This window comes from Ursus americanus, chromosome 20 (assembly GCF_024610735.1).
Source record: "Ursus americanus isolate L20-20 chromosome 20, mUrsAme1.1.p, whole genome shotgun sequence".
Classification (NCBI taxonomy): domain Eukaryota; kingdom Metazoa; phylum Chordata; class Mammalia; order Carnivora; family Ursidae; genus Ursus; species Ursus americanus.
In genome coordinates, this window is record NC_142146.1 from 42,094,140 (window position 1) to 42,122,129 (window position 27,990).

General features: G+C 36.3%; 1 long non-coding RNA gene across 4 annotated transcripts in view; it reads left to right on the forward strand.

Moving 5' to 3' along the window:
• LOC123802411 (uncharacterized) overlaps positions 1 to 27,990 on the forward strand; it is a 435,123-nt gene that overhangs the window by 154,173 nt on the left and 252,960 nt on the right. For all 4 annotated transcript variants that reach the window (XR_015727895.1, XR_006782536.2, XR_015727893.1 and 1 more), the window contains one exon: positions 21,508 to 21,614. This is a non-coding gene — a long non-coding RNA (uncharacterized LOC123802411). The remainder of the gene's footprint in view (positions 1 to 21,507; positions 21,615 to 27,990) is intronic.

Sequence of the window (27,990 nt, forward strand, 5' to 3'; positions counted from 1 at the left end):
AGTAGGGGCCTAAGTCAGAGTAGATGGTCATCAAGGGTAAACAAGAAGTGAAAAAGTGGTAACATATGCAGAATCTTCCATATGTATATCAAGTTGTAGGGAAATTCCCTGGGAGGCTCACAGGTGATATGAAGAATGTCTCAAATATGTACAACCCCAGACTCCTTACCCCAGGGCTAATGTTCCAAAAAACCTATATTTTGGAAAATGTGAAATTGATTGAATTCAATTTCAGACATGAAGGGCCAGATAAATATGACCTTTCCCAAATTTCATTACAGAAATTACTACTTAAACCTACATATATTTAATCCTCTGATTTGTTTTCATAAACTGAGATCTTGGACAGAAAAAAATTGAAAAAAAAATAGCTTTTCACTGCTTGATGAAATGTATGACTTCAAGCACATTTTGGGGAAGTTTTTGAGAGGGAAATAAATAATAATTACAAAAAGGAGTCATGGACTCTGTGTTAGTTTCCTACTACTGCTTTAACAAGTTATCACAAATTAAATATATTAAATAATACAAATTTATTGTCTTACAGTCCTAGAGATCAGAAGTCCTGAAATCAAGGTGTTGCACCTTGAGCTGCACTCCTGGAAAATCTAGGGGAAGATCCATTTTCTTACCTTTTCCAGCATCTAGATGCCATCTGCATTCTTGCCGATGACCCCTTGCTTTCTCCATCTTCAAAGCCAGAAGTATACCATCTTCTAATCTTTCTCCCTCCCTCCTTCTCTTTCTCATTTCCTTTTTCTCTCCCTCCTTTTTTCTCTCCCTTTCTCTCTCTCATTTCTGCTTCCACTGTTATCTTGCCTTTACTAATTCTGACTTCGCTGCCTTCCTTTCACAAGGCCCCTTGTGCTTACGTTGTTCTTGCCCCCACCGATATTCCCAGAAAAATCTTCTTATTTTAAAAAGATCCTTAATGTAGTCATAGCTTAATGTTTCTTTTACCATGTAAGGTAACATATTTATAAAGTTCAAGGATTAAAATGTAGACATCTTGTAGTCCACTATTCTACCAATCACAGATTCTAAAACTCTCTTTTCTCTATTGATTTTTATTTTCGCCTCTTTCAGACTCAGTTCACTTATCCATTAAATGAATTGCATTCTTTATTTATGAGTTAAAATAATATAAAAATTATTTTGAGAGAATATGTTTTTCACTCAGGAGAGTAGAGAAAATGTTCTTATTTCCCTGTCTTACCTACTGATAAATAGAGCTATCTGTGGTTATAAAAAGAACACAAGATTTTAAAATGTCTTATTTTCTTTTAATGTTGTTTATCTTTTCTTTCCTATTACCATGTTCCCACAAGTTAATAACAAATGAAATGCTAACAACTTAATATTTTAGCTAATTAGTTGGACAGGACCAAAGAAGAAAGACAAAAGGAAGAGAGAGGAGAGTTCGGGAGCAAGAATGTACTGAGAACTTACTGGCACTATTGTTCCAGGCATACCATAGCCACAGCCTAATTTCATTTAATTCTCACAGTAATTGAACATTGCCATTTCCATTTTACAGTTTAGAAAACAGGCTTGGGAAAGTCACATAACTTGCCTATGATCATAAATAATAAATAGTTGGGTTAAAAGCTCAATCTTTCTAACTCCGAAGCCCATTATCTTTCTATGCCACAGCAGTACATGCTTTGTGTTAAACATGTTGTATTAGTTTCCTAGGGTGCCCATAATATATTACTGCAAACTTTGTGGCTTAAAACAATAGAAACATATTTTCTCACAGTTCTGGAGGCCAGAAGTCTAAAGACCAATGTGTTGGCAGCACCATGCTCCCTCTGGACATATCCTCTAGGATAAAGTCCTTCCTTACCTCTTCCTGCTCCTGGTAGCTCCTGAAGTTACTTAGCTTAGGATTACAGAACTCTTGTCTTTGTACCCATCTTCACATGGCCTTCTCTGTGTCTCTGTTCTCTCTCTCTCTCTGCTTTAAACCACTTCACTGAGTCATGATTCACATGTAAAGAACTGTACATATTTAATGTATACAACTCATTTTGGGGATAAGTATTAAAACCATCACCAACATCAAAGCCGTAGACATATCCATTACCTCCCATTACCTCTTGCCCCCTTGATGATGATAATGGTGATGATGATGATGATAATGATGAAAGTGGTGACTGATGATGATGATGAGTGTGTAGTAAAAACATTTAACATAAGATCTACCCTCTTAGAAAATTTTAAGTATACAATACAGTATTGTTAGCTATAGGCACAATACCACAGTAGAGTAGATCTCTAGAACTTCTTTGTCTTACATACCTGAAACTCTATCTTTTCACCATCACCTCTCCACTTCCCTGCCTACCAGCCCCAATCAATAACCTTTTTACTCTCTATCTCTATGAGTTTGATGGTTTTGGATTCCACATTAAGTGAAATTGTATAGTATTTGTCTTTCTGTACCTGGCATAATATTTGTGTCTTTTCTTATAAGGGCTCAGTATCTTTTTATAAGACTCTATGTCTTCTCTTATAAGAAGATGTCATTGGATTTAGGGCCCACCATAATCTAGGACAATCTCATATTAAAATCCTTCATCTTCAAAGACTCTTTTTTTCTGAATAAGGTCACATTCACAGGTTTCAAGACATGGACATATATTTTGGGGGGAGAGCATCACCATTCTACCCACTACACGTATGTTTATGAATTAAGCACATTTAAATCGAGGTCATCATATATAGAAAGAGTTCAACATCACTAATCATCAGGGAAGCAAAACTCAAAACCATAATAAGATATCACCTTACACCTGTCAGAATGGCTAGAACCAAAAACACAAGAAACAACAATGTTGGAGAGGAGCGGTAAAAAAAGGAACCTGTATGTACCATTGGTGGGAATGCAAATTGGTGCAGGCATTGTGGAATACAGTATGGAGGTTCCTCAAAAAAATTAAGAATAGAATTACCATTTAATCCAGTAATTCCAACTGGATATTTACCCAAAGAAAATGAAAACACGAATTTGAAAAGATATATGCACCCCTATGTTTACTGCAGCGTTATTTATAATAGCCAAGATATGGAAGCAACCCAAGTGTCCATCCATAGACAAATGGACAAAGAAGATGTAGTACGTGATAAGCACTGAGTAATGTACGGGACTGTTGAATCATTATATTGTACACTTGAAACTAATATAACAATGTCCTTTAACTATACTTCGAAGAAATTTAAAAATGAATTGAGGTCATATTGAGAGCAAAGACTCCTCTTTGTCTTTGTGGCATTGTGTATTTGCAGCATGTCTGCACACAATAGATATTTAATAATTATTGCAAGAATGAGAATAGCATTTGTAACCAATAATTAAAGTTTTGTGGAATTTTGTTAAATAGTGAAGTTAAACTAATGTTTTAAAGTTAACAAATCAGTAGAACACCACAGTTTCTCAATATTTAAAATGTGAATCTGGAGTCTGCTTACATAATAAGTAATTGTCCCTGTTCGCAAAATTCTAATTGTATGAAAAAAAAAATGGGCCTCTGTAAGATGTGAAATATGTGAATATGGTAAAAAATTTTCTCTAACTATTGGGAATCACAGATAAATATTGCTTTACAAACCCCATTTTAAAATTAGCTCAATTTACCACCATGGTCAATTACATAGCCAAATACATTCTTGATGGGACTTGTGTAATGGGCCATCATTCTTTCAAGAACAAAATTGTTTCCTATTCCTGTGATTTGATAATAAGTAATAAACATGTAATATATCAATTTACAAAGTCAATTACATAATCAAGAAGAGTGCCAACAGCAATAACCAAAATACTCTGTACTGTATTTACTTTCATATTCTCCACCTTCCCCAGGGCACCAGGCCTGGCATTTTTCCTACTTTCCCAATTTTCTTTGCATAATTTTCCACTTGGTGGACTGCCATTGTCAACAGCAACACTCTTCAACTTCTGGAGGTTTGGTAAGAGCAGTTGAAGAGATGAGAACTGTATTTAATTAAATTCTGGTTGCCGAATGTAAATGCAAAAGTGCTTAATTATTCAACATTGCTAGTGAGGAAAGTCACACAAGAGGATCCAGCAGAAATTTGGTATCTCATGAGCTTTGAGTTGTAATCCTGAAAAAATATCAATTTCCTCTTTATCCTCTTTCAGTTAAAAAATGCTTTAAAAATAATGCAGATGAAAGTATGCATAACTCATAAAAATACCTTGTTAATTCCAGCTGCTGAAAAAGATACATGTAGAGATAGATAATGTGATCTCATGTAGGAAATGCTTCATGAAAACATCTATAGGCTTTGTGATTCATGTATACTTAAGGTAAATCCTTAAGTAAAAGAAAAAAGGGGAGACTAATTTGAATTCCAGGGCAAGAGACTACTTCACTTTAAAATTTGATTTTATGTTTCTTTCAAACTTGTTTTAGTTTTTAGGACCTCACTTAAATATTATAGATTTCGAAGCATTTTAACTTAATTAGTTGTATAAATTTAATGTGATTTGAATTACTTCCCTAATTCCTAAAGTGTTTATGAGTAAATACGAGTCTAACATTCCTCAGAAAGAATTACTACCAAGTTATTTGTTAAATGTAAGCACAGATATATTAAGCATCTACTACAGCCTCACAGTTCTATTCTTTAAATATGCATATCAGTATTGAGGGGATAGAATTCTTTGGGTAAATTTCACATTTTACACAGTATTGTATATGAACTCTTTGTTTCTTTTGTTGATTATTTAGTTTTTACTGACAACATTACTGATAACATTTGGATAAGGTGACATTTTAAATTTTACTAGAATAGCTAACCAGAAATAGGTTAACTTTTATACAGATGTGGATATCCCCAGATGTGAATATAGGAAAAACTTAGTTTTGTCTCCGGGTATTTATTCACCATATAAATCTACTAGCACATTCTTATCTGTTATGTAAATAAGATGTGGAATTCCAATAGTGTATCAGTGTTCTACAGCAGATGGTGCACTGAGATTTACCACACCATTACATTTAATGGGTTTGAATTCATCTGGATTTCTTGATGTTCTCTCTGTCCTTCTCATAGCAGCAATGTTGCCAATGTTCCTGATTATATATGATTTGAGAGAGTGCTTAAAGAAGAAAAACTCCTTTATCTTAGAAATATGAGTATTTTATGTCAAAGTTTAAAGTGTATATGTATTGCATTTCAGAGGATTTATATGCCCTGTGAGAAAAGGATGGTTAATGAATAATTCAACAAAGTACTTGCAGTCATTACACTCAAAGATATTTTATAAAATGGAAATACTCAATTAACTATTGTAATGCTAGTAGGGAGTATTCATTTGAAAAACAAAAAGAAATTTTCATCCTAGATCATTGTGGATGAAGTAAAAAAAAAAAAAGTTTAATGTAAGAGAACACAAAGATTCTGGAAGACATGCATCTTAGTCGTATTAAGTAAAGATTCTCATGACTGTTTCTGTTAACAAAAATTTATATAGTTCTTGGCTCACTAATTACTGTAGATTAATAAATAATATCCCTAAAAGTGTTTGATCTGTGAAGGGTCAGACCCCAGTGATAATTGAAAATGGCAGCATGAGCCATATGGGCTTTTTGTCTCTGAACTCGCTCTATTTAGGAGCAGAATGAGTGCTGGTGTAGCTTTAATCAGTTGGTTACAGAATTTACTGTGGATGAACATAAAATGGAACAAGAATAAAGAATCCCGGGGCGCCTGGGTGGCACAGCAGTTAAGCCTCTGCCTTCGGCTCAGGGCGTGGTCCCGGCGTTATGGGATCGAGCCCCACATCAGGCTCCTCTGCTATGAGCCTGCTTCTTCCTCTCCCACTCCCCCTGCTTGTGTTCCCTCTCTCGCTGGCTGTCTCTATCTCTGTCAAATAAATAAATAAAATCTTTAAAAAAAAAAAAAGAATAAAGAATCCCATATTATGACTATAACCTGGCATTTCCAAATCAGTATGTCTCAAAGGATGGCCAATAAAATAGCAGCACCAAAATCCCTATAAAATCTTATTAAAATTGGAGATGCCTGGTCCCAGTCCCAGACTCACTAAATCAAAATCTGGGCTGGGAAGGTGGGCACGGGTGGATCTGGATACCAAAGCATTTTTACAAACTCTGCGCTGATTCTCACCGAATACATACGTACATACTGTATATATTGCAGGTCAACCCTCGAATCCGGTACTCTAAAGCGGACTCTCTGGGTTCAGCCCGGGGCCCACTCCAGCACTCACTTAGTTCTGTGACCTGGGTTCATTACTTCGCTCTGTGTTTCGGCTTCCTTACCTGCCAATGGGGCTGATGTACCTAAGTCGCAGGATTTTTATGAGGATGGAATGAGTTAATATTTGTAAAGTAATTATTCCTTCCACATAAGTATTAATAACATAGGAGTTTATAAAAGGATAATGAAAATAGTGCACGTTTATTGGAGCTGCCAGATCGTAGTTAGCACACAAGTTTCTATTAGAAAAAGAAAAACAAAAGTCCCCAGAAATTATCCAAGTATGGAACATTGCACTGTTATTACATGTTTGAAATTAATAGAAACCAAAGTTGCACTCTATATTCTTTTCACTTTCTCTGTTATTACAACTTTGTAATGAATATTTTTCATATTGTCAGAATCAGCCAGTAGTCAGACACTGAATAAAACATCCTTTCCATCTTTTTTCGGTCCTGCTGAATACTAACTCTGGTGACATACAAACCCTCATGAATGGTGAACATGTTTTTCATTAGAATAAGATGAGGCTTAAATACAGTATCTCGGTAGAGATATGTGCCGTGCTATTTCCAGCAAATCACTGCAGTCATCTTCAAGTGACGCTGCAGATACAATATCCCCGGCACTTTGTTTTCAGTTCATTTGTGGGACGTTAGACTCATTTGGCAGCAGTACTGAAGTCACGTTCATTTATAGGCACTTCAGAGGCATCCACACAATATCCCCTAATTGCATTACAATGGCCTGCCATTGCCATGTGTTTATGGATTTTTAGTTCTTAGAAGCCTTGTCTATTGTCATCTGTAAACTCCTTAGATTTACAGTCATTTGTCTACATTTAGAACAAGAAAAGCTGAGTGCTAAAGACAATAGGAGGATGGCATGATTATACTTCAGTTGACTAATAGCTGGCTTTTTACCTAATGAGAACTAGTTCCAGAAATGAGTCACGATTTTTAAGATACCATCACATCACCATCATTTTACTCATTCTAATATCAAGATCTCGACTTTTACATATAACCCATCAGAATCAGTAGTCAGGGTCTTCTATACTGAAAGCAGCATGTCTGGGCATTCATAATTGTACATGCAGCATTATTCACACAAGCTTCCAGTAAGTCTAATTACTTCTTCAAATTGGCCTGAAAAGCACTTAGACAGTAGGGCTTTCCATTGGCCCAGAAGTCATTTGATCTCTTTATGACTTCCCTGAGCTAGCATCAGCCATTTCAGATTGGCTCTGGCTGTGAAACAGGCAATGGTGCATCTGTTTTGTGGTTTGTTTTTTAATGGGAAAAACACTTTCTAAGAAGGCAAACTTCATATCCTTACTTATGTAAGAGTTATGTGTAACCTTCTAAAATATATAAATGGGAGCACCTCTGAAAGAAAATAGTTCATCTGAATCTAATGTGGAAGCTAGAAAATATACCCAGGTCAATTTTAATATATAGTCTGTTTATTTTGGTGGGTGTATGCACTCACGTGTGTGTGTAAAGGAAATACTTCCAATTTCATTCAGGCTGATTTTAATACTCTATAAATTTTAACAATAATTTGTAAAGTTTTCAAATTATGTGTTTTAAGTAGTGGTAAAACTGAAATTTATGCTGTGTGACATGATCTTTGCCTTCCTGGAGTTTAGTAAATATACACATCCATATTTTTTTTTAAATTAATAGATCAACATCTTAATATCCTTATGAAATGTGAAACTTCTCACCTACAGTTACTGGGAAAAGTCCTCAAAAAATCATTATTGTATTTAAGTTTCAGACCAAGTAAAAACTAACACATTCTTATGAAATTGGAAATGGTACAGTAATATAATCTTAGAGTCATTTACAAAAATTATTTTTACCACTCAGTCTCTTTCCATTATCATTATTTAAAAAGTGCCAATTTATCATAAAATTTGGGGAAGATAATCAAAGAAGGGTTTTTATCAGCTGTCAAATCTATCTTAATTGGGATTTCATATAATAATTTGAATATCTTTTCAAGTATTTTGAAGTTATCACTGAATTAGTAATAATAAATCAATTCTATTACTGCATACCATCATTTTTCTTTATTTTTGATAATATAAAAATTAGCAAAAGCAGAAAATTTTAGATTATATTTTTTAGTATTATATGGAATCTGAGATTGATCATGCATTTATTTATGTCATAACATTTGAAGTTCCTCTAGATATTTAAATATTCACAACCCGGCTACTTATATGTGTGTGCATACACACACATAACTCATGAAAGTGCTTAATTTCCATTTTAATGGCTTAAAGTTCATGATAAACCTCAAAATATCTTATATAATGTCAATTATAACTCAGTAAAGATCAGCATAAAAATATTTTCTCCAATATTTATGACTGGGGAAGCAAAATATTTAATTTAATATTTGACATAGGAACATCACACAAGCCTTCTATCACTTGCAACCATCTTTGACTTTTTCATATTGTTTATATTCCACATCCAATAAAATTCAAAATCATGTCAATACCACTTAATTTATTTAACAAATAGTTGTTAAACACCCATTATATCTAAAACGCTAAGACTAATAAAAATATAGTAATAAATACAATAACAAATCTCCAAACAGGTATGATCCTTACCATTATAGAACTAACAGTATATCAGCTGTCAAAGATATAAATTACCTAATGTGCTGTGAAAAAGAGTTATAATGATCTATAATAAGGGGACTTCATCTAGTCCAACAAATTCAAGAAAGGCTTCCTTGAAGAAACTGTATTTGAGCTCAGATCTGAAGAATGAATTAGAGTTAATCAGGAATGAAGGAAATCATTCGATATGGGTCAAAAGTCATTATGGGTCTGCACGGAGAGTGAGGAGAGAAATAGTATGAGGTGAGACAGGAATTAGGCAAGGAGAGCCTCACAGAGCAGGAGGTTGTTCAAGAGCACTCTAGCTGCAAAATATGACTCATGGCAGACAAACGTAGTTGCCAGAAATGGCAAAATTTCATTCTTTTAATGGCTGAGTAATATTCCATTGTATATTTGTGACAACACAGGTGGACCTAGAATGTATTATGTTGAGTGATAGAAGTCAGAGAAGGCAAATACTATACGACTTCACTTAAATGTGGAATCTACAAAACAAAACAAATGAATAAATAAACAAAAACCAGAAACAGACTTATAAATACGAAGAAAAGACTGATGGTTGCCAAAAGAAAGGAGGAGGAGGATGGGCAAAATGGGTGAGGGGAGTGGGAGGTACAGACTTCTAGTTATGGAATGAATAAGCCATGGAGATAAAAGGTACACTATAGGGCATACAGCCAATGGTATTGTAAAGCACGTGGCAACAGATGGTAGTTACACTTGTGGTGAGCATAGCGTAAGTATAGAGTTGTCAAATAACTATGTTGTCCACCTGAAACGAATATAGCATTGTGTGTCAACTATACTTTCAAAAAAAAGTAGTTGCAGGAAGAACAAGTAGGAGACTACTGTAATAGTACAGGCAGAAGATGATGATTATTACTCGAAGTCAGATATTGAGGGCAGTAAAAATGGAGGTGTGAATAAAACTCAGAGTCTTACAAATATCAGTCAAAATTACTTGGTAGAATTAGATGTAGGGAATGAAGAAAAAAGAAATGATTCCTAGATTTCTAGCATGCCTACTGGATTGATACTGCTGCAATTCATTGATATTGGGAGGAAAATGGTATGAGAATATGGCACAAAACTTATGAAAAGAGATTCTTGCTCCTTTTAGTAATAAAAATAGTTATTGGAATAGGAAGAATAAGAGAGGCAAAAGAGGGAGAGGATGAGGCAAGCAGATCAGATTTTCCTTTCTTTTGGAGTTTTAGTCTAGAGAAGGGAGGTATATTAAAAAGAAGATGAGGGGGTGGGGATGCCTAGGTGGCCCAGTCAGGTAAACATTCGGCTCTTGGTTTCGGCTCAGGTCTGATCTTGGGGCTGTGAGATCGAGCCGCGAGTTCAGCTCCCTGCTCAGCACAGAGTCTGCTTGGGTTTCTGTTTTTCTCTGCCCCTCCCCACCCCAGTCTCTCTCTCAAGTAAATAAACCTTTAAAAAAAAGAAAAAAAGAAAATGCAGGGGAAAGAGAAGGATACTTTGCTCCATGTAAGATTTAGAATTTGGAGACACTTCCTTTAATGTTAGTTTCTCCTTTCTCCAGTTCTTACCCCTAAATCCCACCCCTCCATGACCTTGGAGAATAGCTCCATGTCAAGCAAGCTTGGAATCTCAGTGTTGTTAAGGAAAGGTAAGATTAATGCTTAACTGTCTTACACTGCACCTAGTTCCTGTCTTGTACGGAGGGACTCCAGTCTCTCATGGGGGACACGGTGTACAGGGAGCAGTCAGAGCCTTCCAAGGGCCCTGGAGAGGCTGAAGAGAAGACATCTTGGCCATGGTCTAGACAGAAGATGTGGGGGAGCATTAGAGAGATTTCTGTTACCTATGAATGCGGAGAAGATTGGGTTACCTGGGGATAGAGACCGGGTACTGACAAAGCCCAGATGGGCACGCTGAAACAGACATTACACTGGAGCCAAAAATAGCAACAAGGTGAACACTCAGTAGTGTATTCAGCCTGAGGAAAGTCAGAAAATGCCGCATGATTAACACCAACCGCAGAAACTTTTCTCTGCTAGTGCAGAGTCTCTCTCATGTATCAGAAGCCATCCTGGGTAGGAAAAAGGAAAAGAGAAGTGAAACGAGAAAATTGAGCATTTTGCTTAAGGTGACTATTTCCATTATTGTACTGAGCTGATTATTTGATTTCCTGAGGTTCAGGAGGCTCAAGAGAAAGGTCAAGTAACTTAGAGACATAATAAAGGAGCTACATTATTTTCTTCATCTGAACATAGTGCAAGTACATTTAAACCTTTGTATTTAAATATGGAATAATATTGAATTAAAGATGATGACAGGTAGATGCCATGGACACATCTCATATCTCTTAATGTGTCTCACTTTAATTGGACTCAGTCTCCAAGAGTAAAGCTAGAGGTACTATATGATGTGTGACAGTTGCCACGTCAGAGACAGAATTCTGAGTTGACTTAGCATTAGTTTGGCATAAACTGGTGTCCCATTTAGTGTGTCTTCACGTGAAGTTCTCAGAACTGAAGATACAAAGAATTAATAAGGTTATAATCTAGTCCATGGATCCCTTCTTTAACATGGTCGATTTTACCATGGACCTAGGTCTAATCCCCAGCCCTTAATGGCTATAGCCAGACACTACATCATTAGAATTACATATATTTTATGAGTAAGTTTATAATTATTTTTTTAATTAGAATAGTATTTAAAAGTGCAAGAGAACATTTTTGCTCATAATGTCACTTCCAAGAGACATGTTGATGACTTCTTTCCATTGTTTCCACATCTAACTGTATGTATGTACGTACTATCTGATTGAGTGCATGATTTCTAGGTCCAGAAGTACAATCAGAAGCAGATTCTTCTCAAAATTCCTGAGGCTTTACAGTGAACTCACAGATTATCATTGAAATATGCAAGCTTTATTGACAGCTCTCATTTTTCTGATGCATATAAGGGAAAAAGAAAAAAGATCCCCAGTGTTATGCACTGAACATTTGTGTCCTCTCAAAATTTATATGTTGAAGCTCTAACTCCTAATGGGATATTTGGAGGTTGGGTTTGGGGGAGGTAATCAGGTTAAGATGAGGTTATGAGGGTGGGATCCGCATGATGGGGTTAGTGTCCTTATAAGAGAGGAAGAGACTTGAACTTTGTGTGTCTCACCACCAAGTGAGGACACAGTGAGAAGGTGGCTGTCTGCAAGTCAAGAAGAGAGCCTTCACTAAGAACTTTCCAGCCTACAGAACTCTAAGAAATTTTTTATTGCTTAAGATTAAAATTTAAGAAATGTCTATTGTTTGAAACTCCTCAGTCTGTGATATTTGTTATAATAGCTTGGACTGACTCATCCTGGCCATTTTACTAATGGTACTGAGAGGCGATCAGAGGGAGCCACACATTGTTCTTATTTGATCAAAGGAGGAGCTGCTTTTATATCAGCAGGTCTAGGCATAAAGGTGGTGTCTTGAGCCCAGGAGCCAGTGCAGACCCTTTTGCTTTTGATTATTGTAGAAAGATGATCCTAAGGCCTTCCATTTGATGGGGACAGCTGGCTTTAGTTCTTACACTGGTCAAGAGTGGCAAGGCAACATGAAATGGACTGCTTGATCACATCCAAGGTGGTCCAGGAGCTGTGCTTTCCAGAGCAAGAGCAATCCCTTGGGCCTCCTAAAACAAGGCTAAAAGCCTATCAGCACTTTTACGTTTCTAAATTTGTGCTGGTCTTTAAATTTAACTGGTTATATAGTAACCAAATTGCTAAATCAATTTAATATTGAAATCTCCTGGGCTTGAAATTCTGTAGTTGACTGTCTAGTGACTAAAAACTTTGCATTATAATGTTACATTTGCTTGAGGAGTCCTGGGCCCCAGAGAAAAAGATTTGTTATAGCTAACCATAACTGAGAAAATATGCAGATAAAAATATATGAATGTTATAAATTGAAATAGGAAACAGAGTTTTGTTTTTCCTTTTTACTTTATACTGTGAATAATTTCATAAGCCAGAGAAATTTCTTCAAATAAACTGTTATTGAGTGGTTGCTAAATATTTCATCTTCCTGTCATGCTATAAAGTCCCTATCTTGGGGTATACAGTTGGCCCTTGAACAACACAGGTTTGAACTATATGAGTTCACTTATTTGTGGATTTTTTTTTTCAATAAATACAGTACAGTACTATAATGTATTTTCTCTTCCTTATGATTGCCTTAATGATGTTTTCTCTAGTTTTATTGTAAGAGTACAGTCTATAATACATGGAGCATAAAATATGTATTAATTGACTGTTTATGTCATCAGTAGGCCTCCAGTCAACAGTAGGCTATTAGCAGCTAAATTTGGGGGGAGTCATAGTTTATGTAGATCTTTGTGCAGGGGGTTGGCGCTCCAACCCCCACGTTGTTTGAGTCAACTGTATAAGCTAATTTCAACTTTTAAATGTTATAGATATTTATATGTGAGTATATTTAAAGCATATTTATTATAAATATATAAAATATTCTTTTTCATATTAGAATTTCTAGGCAGTTTTGAACATATATCATTGTCATTGTCTCTATTTTTATAATACAGATTCCCAAACATAGAGGTCCCCCCCCTTTTTTTTTTAAGATTTTATTTATTTATTTACTTGAGAGAGAGAGAGAGAGTGCATGGGCACGGGGAGGGGCAGCAGGAGAGAGAGAGAAGCATGCTCAACACTGAGCAGGGAGCCCTATATGGGGAGGATCCCTGGACCCCAGGATCATGACCTGAGCCTAAGGCAGATGCTTCACTGACTGAGCCACCCAGGCACCCTGAGGTCTTGTTTTTTTAATGAGCCTTTTTTAAGTTCTTAAAACCTAAATATAAACTGCTTGTAGAAAGTTGAATTATTTTTATTCCCTTTATTTCTTCTTCTTTTTTTTTTTAAGATTTTATTTATTTATTCGACAGAGATAGAGACAGCCAGCGAGAGAGGGAACACAAGCAGGGGGAGTGGGAGAGGAAAAAGCAGGCTCATAGCGGAGGAGCCTGATGTGGGGCTCGATCCCATAACGCCAGGATCACGCCCTGAGCCGAAGGCAGACGCCTAACCATTGTGCCACCCAGGCGCCCCCCCTTTATTTCTAATAGTAGTGTCCACTTATTCTTTATTCTCAGTATTCCTGTTGTAAAATTTTATTAAGTATAATTTGGAACTTGAAACACTACAATTGTATCATATATTCTGTGGTATCATGTATTCTTTTCAGATGTAATATCATTAGATAAAAAGAACACTGCATAAACAAATTCATTTAATATGCTATTTTAGTTGTTTAAATTTACCAAACTAGAGTAAAACTGATGATGTTTAAGAGAGAGTCTTAAACTAGAAAGAGAAAAGTTTGACCTATCCATGAAAACATTTGTTAAGGTTTTAATCCCTGTTCGTTTGAGATGTAAGCAAGTTCCACTCTTATCAATGCAAAGTATAAATAAAGGCACTGAATCTTATAGTACACAGTGCCGTATCTCCTCCGGGCATCCTCGGCTTTATTTAGCCCACTTCATAAACTATGATTTCACAATAATGCTTAAATATATTTATTAAAGGATGACTCTACATTATTAAGCAGCTATATGAACACAGAGGTTCATTTTAAATAAAACAATCCATGGTATCACCATTTTCTATGTTCTAATTCATTGCTCCTCTGGACTTGGATAAAAGAAAAGTTCAAATATAAAATATTTCGAAGCTAATTAACTGCAGTAGCTTCCTACAGATGAGACATTTTATTCCTTTTGTTTAGCAGGTGTGTGCAGTCTTAGGCAAGTGTGAGACAATTTAGCTATCGTTGTATTTGACTAGATTTATTTAATATGCATTTTTACTCTATAAAGACAAATTTTATGTATATTAATTGGATACCTATTTCTAAACACTTCTGAGTCTTTCTTCATTTTGTGCCCTCTGCACATTAATAGTCATGGTTTTGAATAGGGAAACAGGCTGTTGTCCTGAAAATGTGAATATATCATTCATTTCAAAAGATGTGTTCCCTACCCCACCTATGCTAAATAAGGTTTTGCACCAATGAAGTCAATGCATTTTCCATTTCATTGTGAGTAGAAAATTATTTCTATGTCTACTTTTTTGGCTGGAAAATACCAATTTGATGACTATATATTTGTATTTGTTCATAAAGGGGAAAAATAGATTCTTTTGAAATAATGATAATTGCAGGTAACACTCAGGGCTGGCCATTTTTAAAAGACTTTACTTATGATGCATTTGATATTCACAGAAAATCTGTGAGGCTCTTCTTAGTATCTAGATTCTATAGCTAAGGAAATGAGGCCACAAAGAGGCTGAGTTGCTTGGTTAAGGTCCCATAACTATGAGAGTCAAGTAGGAGATTTTTTTTTTAAAAGATTTTATTTATTTATTTATTTGACAGAGAGAGACAGCCAGCGAGAGAGGGAACACAAGCAGGGGGAGTGGGAGAGGAAGAAGCAGGCTCCTAGCAGAGGAGCCTGATGTGGGGCTCGATCCCGGAACGCTGGGATCACGCCCTGAGCCGAAGGCAGACGCTTAACAACTGCGCCACCCAGGCGCCCCTCAAGTAGGAGATTTTAACCCAGCCTCTTCGTAACCATGTTCTACTATGTTTACCACCCTCAGGTACCTAGGGAGGCATTTCACCCTGCCAACTCAGTCACCAGTACTTAGCATTTGTATCTCTTCAATATCCCTTTCCTCTATAGCTGTGCTATATTTTGTGCTCTAATTTAGATCATCATCCCCTTTGCCTTGATTTTTGCATAATATCTTCAATATCTTCAATTTCCAATCCCTTGCATATACAGATATCCGAAGAACCTTCATAATAAAAATACTCTAAAAACTAAGAAGAGAAGAGAACTTCCTCGACCTAATAAATAGCATCTATGGAAAAACAAACAACTAACATCAAGCTTCATGGTGAAAAAAAGGATCAGCAAGTTTACAAGTTTATTCTTGCTGCTTCTATTCAACCTTTTACTGAAAGTTTAGCTGGAGAAATTGGCAAGAAAAAGGAAGAAAGGAAATCCATACTGGAAAGGAAAAAATAAAAATATCTCTATTTGCAGATGACATGATCTGGTCTGTAGAAAATGCTAAGGAAAGCACTAAAAAAACTATTCACTAACAAATGAGTTCAGCAGGGTTTCAAGATCCGAGATGAATGCACAAAATCCATTGAGTTTTTTTCCCTTGTGATAAAATCTTTTAAGATCTATTCCCTTAGCAACTTTTCAAATATGTCATACATTATTAACCCTAGTCACCATGCTGTATGTATATCCCCACTGCTTGTTTATTTTCTGCTGGAAGTTTAACTTCCTTCACCTATTTTGCCCCCCTGACCCCTATCCACCTCCCTCCAATCTTCGGCAGCCGCCAGTCTCTTCTCTGTATCTATGAGTTCAGTCTTTGTTGTTGTTGTTGTTGTTTTTAGACTACACAGAAGTAAGATCATACAGTATTTGTCTTTCTCTGTTTCACTTATTTCACTTAGCTTAATGCCCTCAAGGTCCATCCATGTTGTCGTAAATGGTAAAATTTTCTCCCTCCCTGGGTGGCTCAGTTGGTTAAGTATCCGGCTCTTGTTTTTGGCTCAGGTCATGATCTCATGTAGTCCACGTCAGGCTCTGTATTCAGTGCGGGGTCTGCTTGAGCTTCTCTTTCTATCCATCTGCCCCCCCCCAATCAATCAATCAATCAATCAATAAAATAAATGAAATCTTAAAAAAAAATACATTATCTCGCAGGGTCTTCCAAAGGGCCCACAAGCCACATTCTTTAGCTTTCTTGTCATTGATGTCATTCTGTGTCATCAAGCACAGTGCAGAATTGGATGTAGAGAAAACATTCCTGTCCCCAGTTGCTCAGCACTTATGAGAGTCAAGATTGGATTGCAAAACTATTAATATCACCCCCTGAAAAAGTGGACTCAAGTCTGAGCTACAGTTTACAAAATTAATATGTATACTTTTCTAGCACCCACTGTGAATATTCCTCCTTTCAGAATCTATTGCTTGTGAAAAACCAAGTATGTTTAGCAAGGCATGAAACAACTACCGTCATTCATCAGTGGTCAGAACACATTCAAGCATAACTTTAAAGGTGTCATAGACCTTATATTTATTGTTCCGAATAAACATTAGTCTCATGAAGAGTGAAGTACTGGAGGTTGAAGGCCTGCAATTACCCACCAGCTAGGTACACTGTCATTAGCCATGATGAACCGTCTCTGGGTTTCCATGTCAGTGCACATTGCCCACCTTACAAGGTAATACTCCACAGAAATGAGAATTCAACCTCCATGTCTTTATGGACTCCAACATTCACTCAACCAGACAGACAACATGCCAAAGTATCCTTGTGTTTCGATACTGATTTCACAAAGGAGTGGACTAGGATGAATGACAATTCAAATTAAAGATGAGTGCAGTCAGTGGACTTCAAGCAATATCACTTGTCAGTCATTGGATGAGGACAAAAGTAGTGTGACAAGGATGACCTTCAGGAGAAGGAACCAAAGTGTTTGATTTTAATATCATCGGTCTTAGAAAATATCATCAGTCTTAGCACTATTTAGTTACGACATACTATGTAGTTACTATGTTACTACGTAATTCACTACAGTAAACCAATTCAGATGGATATTCTAGTCTTTTATTCAAAAGCGTAAAAGAACAAGAATGCCAAAAGCTTAAAATAGCAAAGCCTGAGCATGGTGAAAGTGACATTGTGGAGGGGTCTGGGTGACTCAGTCGGTCAGGCATCTGCCTTCAGCTCAGGTCATGATCCAGGCATCTTGGGGATCATCGGAGCCTTGCATTGAGCTCCCTGCTCAGCAGGGAGTCTGCTTCTCTCTCCCCCTGCTCTTGCACTCCTGTGCTCGCTCGCTCTCCCCACCTCTCAAATAAGTAAATAAAATCTTTTTTTTTTTTTTAAGAAAGTGACATTTTGGATAAATCATCTGACTTCTCTTGAGCCTCGGTTTCCTCAAATCTGAAATAGAGAAGCTATGAAATGAACCATTTCATTTGGTTGTTTTGGAGACTAAATTAAATAAGATATATTTAAAGGATCTAAGAGAGTGCCTAGTTCATAGTAGGCAATATAGCCCAATTATTTACTTTAAGCATAACATCCATCAGATTACTTAATATTTGTAATTGTCTTTATTTTTTATGAAGTAGTTTTCTATGCCTTTCTCCAGAAATAGCACACATTGTGCTCAGCATTTAACAGGTGGAAAAACTCAGATGAAAGAAGTTAAGTGATTTAACCAAGAGGAGTAGGAAAGGCAGGCAATTCTGTTAACGCTTTTTCTACTAATGGTAGTGGGGGAATGGTGGCATACACAAACGATGAAAACAGTCAGATTATAATTGACATAAGAGATAAATTGCCAGGATGAAAGAGAATAAGCTAATTTTTAATCCAAGAATCTCTTACGCACATCATTTTTCTTTATAAAATCAGAGATTTCATAAATATTAAAGTATCCATCTGCAGCTACCCATGGTCTCCCTTATCAAATGAGATAAAGCATTACCAAATCTTTTTAAACTGTTCATGTCAATGTCAATATGTGAAAGAAATATTAGTTGCCCCTCATATCCCCTCAATTCATTTTTTTATACAATACAATTTTTTTGCTAAACACACAGAAATACTTTGTAGCCTATCTTTGCCTGAAGTTAGGTATAACCAGGTGATAAAGGTCTGGCTAATGGAATAGATTAGAAGTGTGTGCCACTTCTGGACAATGCTTTTAAAGGGTGTGAGACAGCATCCCATTTCCCATCTTATTCATCTGGCTGGCTAGAATGTAGCCATGACAGCGGGAGCTGGAACAGCCTTTTTGGACCATGAGATGAAAGCTACTGCTCGGGTTGGCAGAACACCGAAATAGAAGGAGCCTAGATCTCTGACAACTTTGAGGATTAAGCTACCACACAGCTTAGATCTGTATATGAAAGAAAAATAAAGTTCTATCTTATTCAGAATACAGCTAATTTGGGTAAAATTAGTTAAAATGATATTTTAATAAACACAATACAATTTACTTATTCCACTATTATTATCATCATTACTATTATTGTGTGTGTAAACTTTATTACAGAATTATAAAGTGCCATCATTACAGACTATCAGACATCAACCAGACCTATGTCTCCTCACCTCATCCTGTATTTATCAAATGAAGAAACTAAGCCCAAAAAGTAGCAAATTCTGGGATTTCAAATAAATCTCCTATGCAACTTAATGTGATTTCACCTGACCCATGCTTAGGTTTTATTTTGCTTTGCTCCTCCATTTTGTAAAGATAAAAAGCATATAATGTCAATAATATGAATCTCATATCTATATCACTTATTATACCTATAGTACTGTCTAAGCATTTTATTTTAAAATAATTAAAAAATACAGATATCCATGAAAAATTATTCATTTAAAAATATTTTTAAAACAGTCTGTATTTTATAATCCAGTTTTTGCTTAAAAATATATTTATGTGTTGGGGCACCTGGGTGGCTCAGTCAGTTAAGCGTCTGACTCTTGGTCTCAGCTCAGGTCTTGATCTCAGAGTCCTGAGTTTGAGCCCTGTGTTGGGCTCCACGCTAGGTGTGGAGCCTACTTTAAAAAAGAAATTGCTAAAATAAAATATATATATATATATATACATATGCATATATATATATATTTATGTGTTTATATTTGTATGGATGTGTCTATATATATTTTAAAAATTTATTATAGAAGCATACACTTACCGGTAATGCCTTCTATGTGAATAATTAAAGATGATGAGGGAAGAAATTTGGCTTTTTTCTTTATATACTTCTGTATTAATTAAATTTTTCAATGAAAATTTGAAACTTTTATAATCTATCTTTATAAAACTTGCCTTAACAATTTTATATGACTCCCTCAAAAATAGAAATAAATCTCGAAAATTTAGGGACATAAATACAATTAAATACATTTTAATTATTAAAATCTGCTATTAACTTTTATCTAGTTAAAATACAGCTGTATGAACAAACAAACAAACAAACAAACTCTTTATACAGAGTACTAAAGCAGTAATGATAACCCAGTAGGGATTACTCCATACTCAAGAAACCAAGAGTGAAGATAGTACAGGTGTTTTTCAAGGTGTATGGACAAACATTAAAAGAGTACAGAGGTGTTGTCTTCTTCACTGTAAATGGTACAAAGAAAAAATTGTGGGGGGACAAAGGGAAAGGAGGAGGAGGAAGAAGGAAAGAAGAGGAGAAGGCAAAAAATTAGTGACAAAGAATAAAATATAATCAGATTTTTACTAATTTCATATAGAGATTGAGAGTAAAAAGGTAAATCTAGCCTCACTAGTCAATGTCTCAATTATTTAGTTAGGGAACAAAATGACTACATGTGCTATAATTAGAGAGTTAATTAATCATATGAAAACTTTTATAAAGTATGGAACATTTCTAACATGATAGCATTTTCGCATTAGAGCTAGAATATATTCAGCAATTTTAATTTCCTTTAAAGAAAATCTTTCAAGTACAAAACAACCTATTAGAAGTTTTGACTAGTTTCCAGTTATCTGTCGATATTTTATGAGAATTAAACAAATCATGATGCAAAAACTATTAAAAACTAATTTTTTACAATGTACAAAATTTACAATGTACTGTCCAAAAGATATGGATGAAACAAAAACCTAGAAAATTAATCCATAAATACCATAGTTTGTACATTCATTGAGGGCAGGTAATATGACCCATCTTTCAGTTAAATTGGCCATGGGAGGCTGTGAAGAAATTAACAATCCATGTATTATTCATAAAATAAATATGTTTATACATTTTGAAAGGAAAAAAGAGCAAAGTTTTTAATCAATATGGAAAGAAAATAAAATTTAAATTACTAGTTATGTTTATAATTAAAAAATTAATACCTGCATATTCTGCTTTTCAATTAAGATTGTGGCAAATGAATATGGCAAATGAATGAACACTTAGAAATGAAAGGCAGAGGTGTGATGCATTTTTAAATGAATAAATATTGTTAGAAAATAAGGAGAGCCTCTGTCTCAGTATGATTTTTTTATTGTTTAAATTTCAGTTCTGTTGAATCATTCAGGGAACAAAGATAAAATTAGGATGTGATTTTTATTTTTTAGGAGTGGGGAGAGGATACAGGAGCAGAAAAACGCTGGTATAAAACACCATAGAACCTTGCACTGAGGAAGCCAAATTATAACCGAGCAATTAAAATCATTAACCTCCAATCCAACCCAACACATATAAAATTTATTGTTTCAAGATTCAAACTATAAATCTAGAACCCATATGAAGCAATGGTTAATTAAAAGAAAAAAATATATAGAAATGAATAGTTTTTGCCATACAACAAAATGACTTTCTAAGTAGGTAATTGAGCTATAGGAGAAAAACAGAGGTTTAATTCTGAATAACAGACAATTAAATGAAAATTACAAGGCAAGCCTAGTTACAAAATTCTATTAAATCTTGTTCCTTGTGAGTTTATCTTTATGTATATTCCAGTTGAGTAATATAATTGGTATTTTAATAACATGTTTTCCATTTTGTCCTAGAAGAGGAAAAAGGAAATAATGAAGAAACGTCCATTGCTCATTTTCTACCAGCTTTAACTGAAAAAACCGCTTTGATGGGATTCATTACAAGGTACCAACAACATCAGGTGACGATTACCCTTTATTATAGCTTCAATATCCCCAGATAGAGTAATCAATCCTTATACTGTTTTAGTGTAAATTTAGTTCTTAGTAAAAATTCCATAAATGTGCATCTGCATGTGTTTACAATAGATGAGAAACAGACATTTGGTTGTAGTTGACCCTTGAACAATGTAGCGGTTAGGGGTGCCAACCCCCACATAGTGAAAAGTTCTTGCATTTCTTGACTTCCCCCAAAACTCAACTACAAGTAGCCTACTGTTGAGGAGAAGCCTTACCAATAACATAAATAAACAGTTGATTAGCACATACTTTGTATGGTATGTGTATTATAGACTATATTCTAAAAATCAAGTAGACTAGAGAAAAGAACATGTGAGTAAGAAAATTCTAAGGAAGAGAAAATACATTTATAATGCTGTGCTCTATTCATCGAAAAAGATCTGCATTTAAGTGGGTCTGCACAGTTCAGACCCCTGTTGCTCAAGGGTCAACTGTAACTGTCATTTATTGAGAGGATGTTCAAGTTTGTGCAACAGAGATTACAGATGTTTTATATAAAAGAAGGAACAATGGAGAAAGGAAATATTGCAAAATAAGCAATAAAATAGATTAAGTAATTAGATAAGATATCAGTTTGAAATATCGTCAAATTCTAAGGTTTTTCTTTTTTTAATAAATGTCATTTAGTCTTTTTTTGAAAACAATATCCTAGGTAAAAACATCACAGGATTTTGAGGGTTTTGTGCCATAATTCTGTATGATGGACTTTATGATATTCTCAAAAGTATAAATAATCTAGGTACATAAGGAAATGTCAGCTTTATGATGATTCCTAGCTCATCTATAGATAGATAGATAGATAGATAGATAGATAGATAGATAGATAGATAGATAGATAAATTCATTAATCCCTTCCTTATTGAGTATCTACTAAGTTCCAGACACTATTTCGTTCTAGGGATAAAATGGTGAGCAAGGAAAGTGTACACCCTCTGGTATCGTGCATTTTCTAGTCTATTGAGAAATGATAAAACAAACATACTAGTGAGCAAAATAGTTTGAAATTGTCTTAAGTGCTCTGAGGGATATAACCAAGGTGCTGTGCTAGAAACAAATGTCTTGAAGCAATGAGTACCTACTTCCAAAAGTTTCCTTAAGAAGCTCAGAGAATTCCCTTTGGAGAGGTGATTTTTAAGCCGAGACCTAAAACATGAGAAGCTAGGTCTGTAAAGATTCAGAAAAGAGAATGAGAAAAAAAGACTTTGAATGGGGCATCTGCTTCCTTGATACGATATATGTGTTTGGGGTGAGTGACCAAGAAGGAGAGGATTGAAATGAGGTTGGAAAGTGGAGGGGAGGGGGGTTACTAGGCCCTCAAGTTACAGTAGAAAGTTTGTATTTTATTCCAAGTGAAAAGAAAAATCTCTGAGGGGTTTTAAGCAATTTTTGACACAAATACTGGTATTATTTGTCCTAATTAAACACTAGTCCTAGATTCCTGAGATTCCAGTTTCGAGATCCTAGCCTATCCAACTCAAATCAATAGGTATTTAATATCCAAAGTGCAGAGAATGCACAGGAAATTATGTCAGAAGAAGAGTTTGAAGTAGACTGAAGGGAAAGGGTCATGAGAGTTCCTTATGATCCAATGAAGTCTGGGAAGAAAGACAGACACCAAGGTGGAGAAAAAAGCAGAGTGTGACAAAAGGGTCATAGCTTTCACCAGCTATTGTGAAATCCCAGTCAGAGGTGTGGAGTTAATTGAGGGGAAAGACAAATCAGAAGGGGTTTTGCCCACTTCTATTTTGAACTCTGAAAAGACAACCTCCACACTGTGGTATTTATAGTAACATGGGTCAGACATGGCACAGAAAAAAATGAAGACATGGCAGCATTAAGCAGACAGCGTATCTGAGAAAATGGCAGAATTAAGCAGAGAGGGTATTTGAAAAAATGCTCAGAGCTGCCCTTGTTTTGTGGGGCATGGATAGGACTCAGAAGTGCCCACGAGCGCCATGGAGGAGGTGGAGGGTAGCTGAGCCCAGAGTTTGGAGGCCGACCTAGGGCTTCCCTTACAAGAGACAGGGGATCATGGTGCAGAAGCCACAGCATAAATAACCTAACCGGGCACCACATGGGGACCGGGGCGGGGGGGGTGGGGAGCGGTGCAGAGGCAGGGAATGTTTTTGAAAATAAGAGGAGAGGACTATCGAGACCTGAAGTGTCTAAGAGAACAAGTCACAAGTTTACGCCATCCCTCCGAACATAGTACAAGAATCCGGGGATAGACCAGCCATCTTACAGCTGACACGTGGGAGGATCTAGAGAACCCAGAGGTCAGCCTAGGAGTCCCAGGTCTCTCTTCCACTTCTGCAAAGGCAGGGGACCCCCTTGTGTCCCCTCTCCACATTCCCATTTGCCATTTTGAGACTTGTGTGTGGCAGTCCGGAGCACAAAACACTTTTCCGAAAATACATTTAATCCAGAGTCTGAGATACTATTAACTTGCCAGTTAAAATTTCTACCATGAACTCTGTCCCTATTGGCAGGGTCAGGGCTTGTGATAAAGATTAGATTTGTTAGACAGTCAAGACCCCTCAATTACTTAGCGCGTTGGCACGTCCTGAGTGTAAATGCGCAGCACTAGCTCGGTACTCCAATTCAATAATTATGCCATTTATTTCGGTTCACTGACAATATATAATTAGTATACATATAAAAACGCGTGTTTATTAAGATATGTGTACTGCTATTAAAGAAATTCTCTGAAATGAAAAGTATTCTGAACCTGAGTAAGAAATCATATGTTCTGTGGCTGACACTGTCACTGCCACCAACTGGCTCTATAACCTGGGGCTAGTCATTTAATTTCTCTGGGCATTAATTTTCTCTGAAAAATGAGGAGACTGGACTAAATCATTGCTAAGGTCAGTTTTGATTTCTGATGTCCGTCATGTGAGTGCTAAAATGAGGCCTGCTGAGATGATGGTGGTTAGATTTGCATTAATCAAGAAACAATGATAATAAGTGTAGAACCATTTAATGAGTCGAGGCCATTTGCCTGGCACAAAGTAAGTCATTTTACATGGGTTATTTCTAGTCATCTAAATAAACCCATGAGGAAATAGAGGTTCAGAGAGGCTGTAATTTGCTCCATACTACAGAGCTGGTAAGTGGCAGAGCCAGGCTAGTAACCCGTGTTTTCTCTGAAATTTTTGAATTAGATCCTGTGGTACTTATAATTCATCTCCTTGTATGGTAGGTTTTGAAGATTCCACCTTTTAGGCATTGTTAAAATTCTATCCTTCGGGGGCGCCTGGGTGGCACAGTGGTTAAGCATCTGCCTTCGGCTCAGGGTGTGATCCTGGCGTTGTGGGATCGAGCCCCACATCAGGCTCCTCTGCTAGGAGCCTGCTTCTTCCTCTCCCACTCCCCCTGCTTGTGTTCCCTCTCTCGCTGGCTGTCTCTATCTCTGTCAAATAAATAAATAAATAAATAAAATCTTTAAAAAAAAAATTCTATCCTTCAAGCTCCTCGTGTTAGGAAGCTATTTCTATAGCATTAAGGCAGAGCAGACTTTCCCCTCAACTCCTGACAAATTCACTTATTCATTTAGCCCTTATTTTCAAGGTATATATAAATGCTTTTAATCTCCTGTAAGTCTCTCCTGTGTACCCACAACGAAACTATATATGTTCTGAGGGAATGTCAAGGACCTGGTCTAAGGAATGCTCAGGAAATGTGTGGTACCAGCAGGGCTGGAATTCAGCCGAGGAGTGTGAAATGCCAAAGGTGCAAAAGCCCAGGAGGCACCCACACCCAGGGTCATGCCAGTGCAGGGTCACCTCGCCCCAGTCTTGGCTCTGGGAGCCACAGAGCAGCTGGTGGACAGGCAGCTGAAGTTCAGCAAGATGAGAGAAGTAGTGATGCCTACTGGAGTTTGGCTGCCCAGGGAGACCCAAGGCAGTGTCTGGTGAATCAAACTGGTGGAAACAGAACTGGTGTCTAGAAAGAGCAGAGGTAAGCCAGGGTAGGCGGATCTTCCCTGGTGGCCCATCCTTATACTAGAACAGTGGGTCACCAGGAGAGCTGAAACAGGAGTAGCTGAGCAGGTATCTCTTGGTGCAGTCATTCCTTGCATCTAGATCTTGACAATGCCGTGTTATAAATGGACGGGTTTCTGAAGCAACTCCTGTGAGTTGCTTCAGGCTTTTGCCTGTATGTATTAGTCTTCTAGGGCTGTCGTAGCAAAAACAATGTGGCAGACTATGGGGCTTATACAACAGAAACTTACTTTCTCACAGTCCTGGAGCCCGGAGGTCCAAGGTCAAGGTGTCAACAGGTTTGGTTTCTTGTGAGGCCTCACAAGTCCTTGGCTTGTAAATGGCCACCTTCTTGCTGTGTCCTCAGTCTTTTCTCTGTGCATATGCATCCCTGGTGTCCCATTGCATGCCCAAATTTCTTCTTCTTGTAAGGACACCAGTCAAACTGGATTAGGACCCACCCAGGAGCCTCATTTTAACTTAGTCACTTCTTAAGTGGTTCTATCTCCAAATACAGTCATATTCTGAGGTACTAGGGGTTGTGGAGGATACACTCAGCCCATAATACCATGGGTCTAGAGAATTGTAAGCTCTCACAAAAACAAACATTCCGTAATGGTTAGCAAAATGCCATGCACATTAATAGATAATAAATATTTATTTCTTCATCCTTCAAAATTCAATTCTGACATCTAGGCAAACAATAAACTTTTCTTGAATCAATATAATTGATAGAATAAATGAATTAAAGTTTAATATCTTGGATGGTCACCATCACTCTGTCTAAAAAGCAAAATTTAAGAGAAATGTTGTTGAGATGCAAATTGATAAATTACCCATTCTTTATTACTTAAAAGTTAATATTTTAAACAAATGAACTGAAGCAATGCTACAATTAAGGAAACAATTCTATATAGAAATGTCTGTCTCTTTTTCATAAATATATACAATTGAATATTTTTCTCACTTCTTTATTATTACCTTTAATCTGACCTACTTCATACAGCCAGATATAAATTGGGTATTTATTACCCTTAATCCTATATTAACACTGAATCATCTTGGACTGGCTTTGTAGTTTCTGATTATCTTGAAATAAAAATAGCACATGTAGTTTGGTTGCCAAAAAGGACTTTACATCATGCATACATACTTTATTTATTTAAGCCGTTGTGCTAATATTGATAGTTTTCATTGTATTTTTATGTATTTGTTGTATTTTTCACATTATGTTGGGGTTAATGTAGATCATGAAATACCTGGCTTGTTAAAATCTAACACAAAGGCTACTGAGGGCAGGGAAGGTTTTCGGAGAAGGGCGTGTAGGCCTCTGGAAGGCCGAGGCCTGCTGACCACTTCGCCTGAGTTCCCCCAGGGAGTTGCCTTCTCAAAACTTTCTTAGCCGGAACAGTCCCCTGTGACCTAAGAGATGTAGTCATTGTCCCTTAGGCTAAGTTTAGCAGAACTCGTTGAACATGCAGATTAGCATATCGTATCTCTCCCATAAACAGATCCTCCCAGTTTCAGTAAGACCCCTTGTCACACATCAGGTGCTTGAGAAACAGTGATGAGGGTTTGTGATTATCCTGAAGGACCAATAAAAGCGGGCGCAAAGACGAGCAGAGTGTCTTCGCCTCTGAGCGTTGATCCCCTTGCCTTCTCACAGCAAAGTTTGGAGTAATCTTTCATCTGTCGGTACAGGGAGTGCTGGCCGTTCCTGGCAACGTTATACATCTTCAATCAAAGATCAGCACCTTTTCTCTTATCACTTCTGCTGTAAGATCTTCTGATTTTCTCTTCTTTACATAGCAGAAAAAAGAAAAGAAAAAATAATTGTGTAGATTTTATTTTACACATTACGGCGTACACCAACATTCTTGTCAAGATTCTGTCTAATCAGATGATTAATTTCCACTTGACTCTTTAAAAATAAAGTAGCTCAGCACTCATCAGTTATTACTAGCAAAAATCACTGACTTGTTTTAACTTGAAATTTAAATTGAATAGTTCACTCTCAGCAATATGCCAGCAGCAGTTGAGCTCAGAGTGTAAGCAAAAGCTCTCAAAACATCTGTTTTTGGTGAAGTCATATTTTTACTTACTAAATTTATTTTCATATTCTTTTTTACTTGTGAAACTTGGGGCAGATTATGAATTAGGAGGTGAAGCAGTACCTTCTTATATCAAATAGAATTTTTTCCTGCAATTTCATATGATTAATTTAAAATAGCACTTAGCAAATAGAGCTTGTGCCAAGTCTAAAAGGCCACAAAAGACATAAATTCATGGATTATAATAATTATTCCAACCATTCATTTTACAGATAAAGAAACTG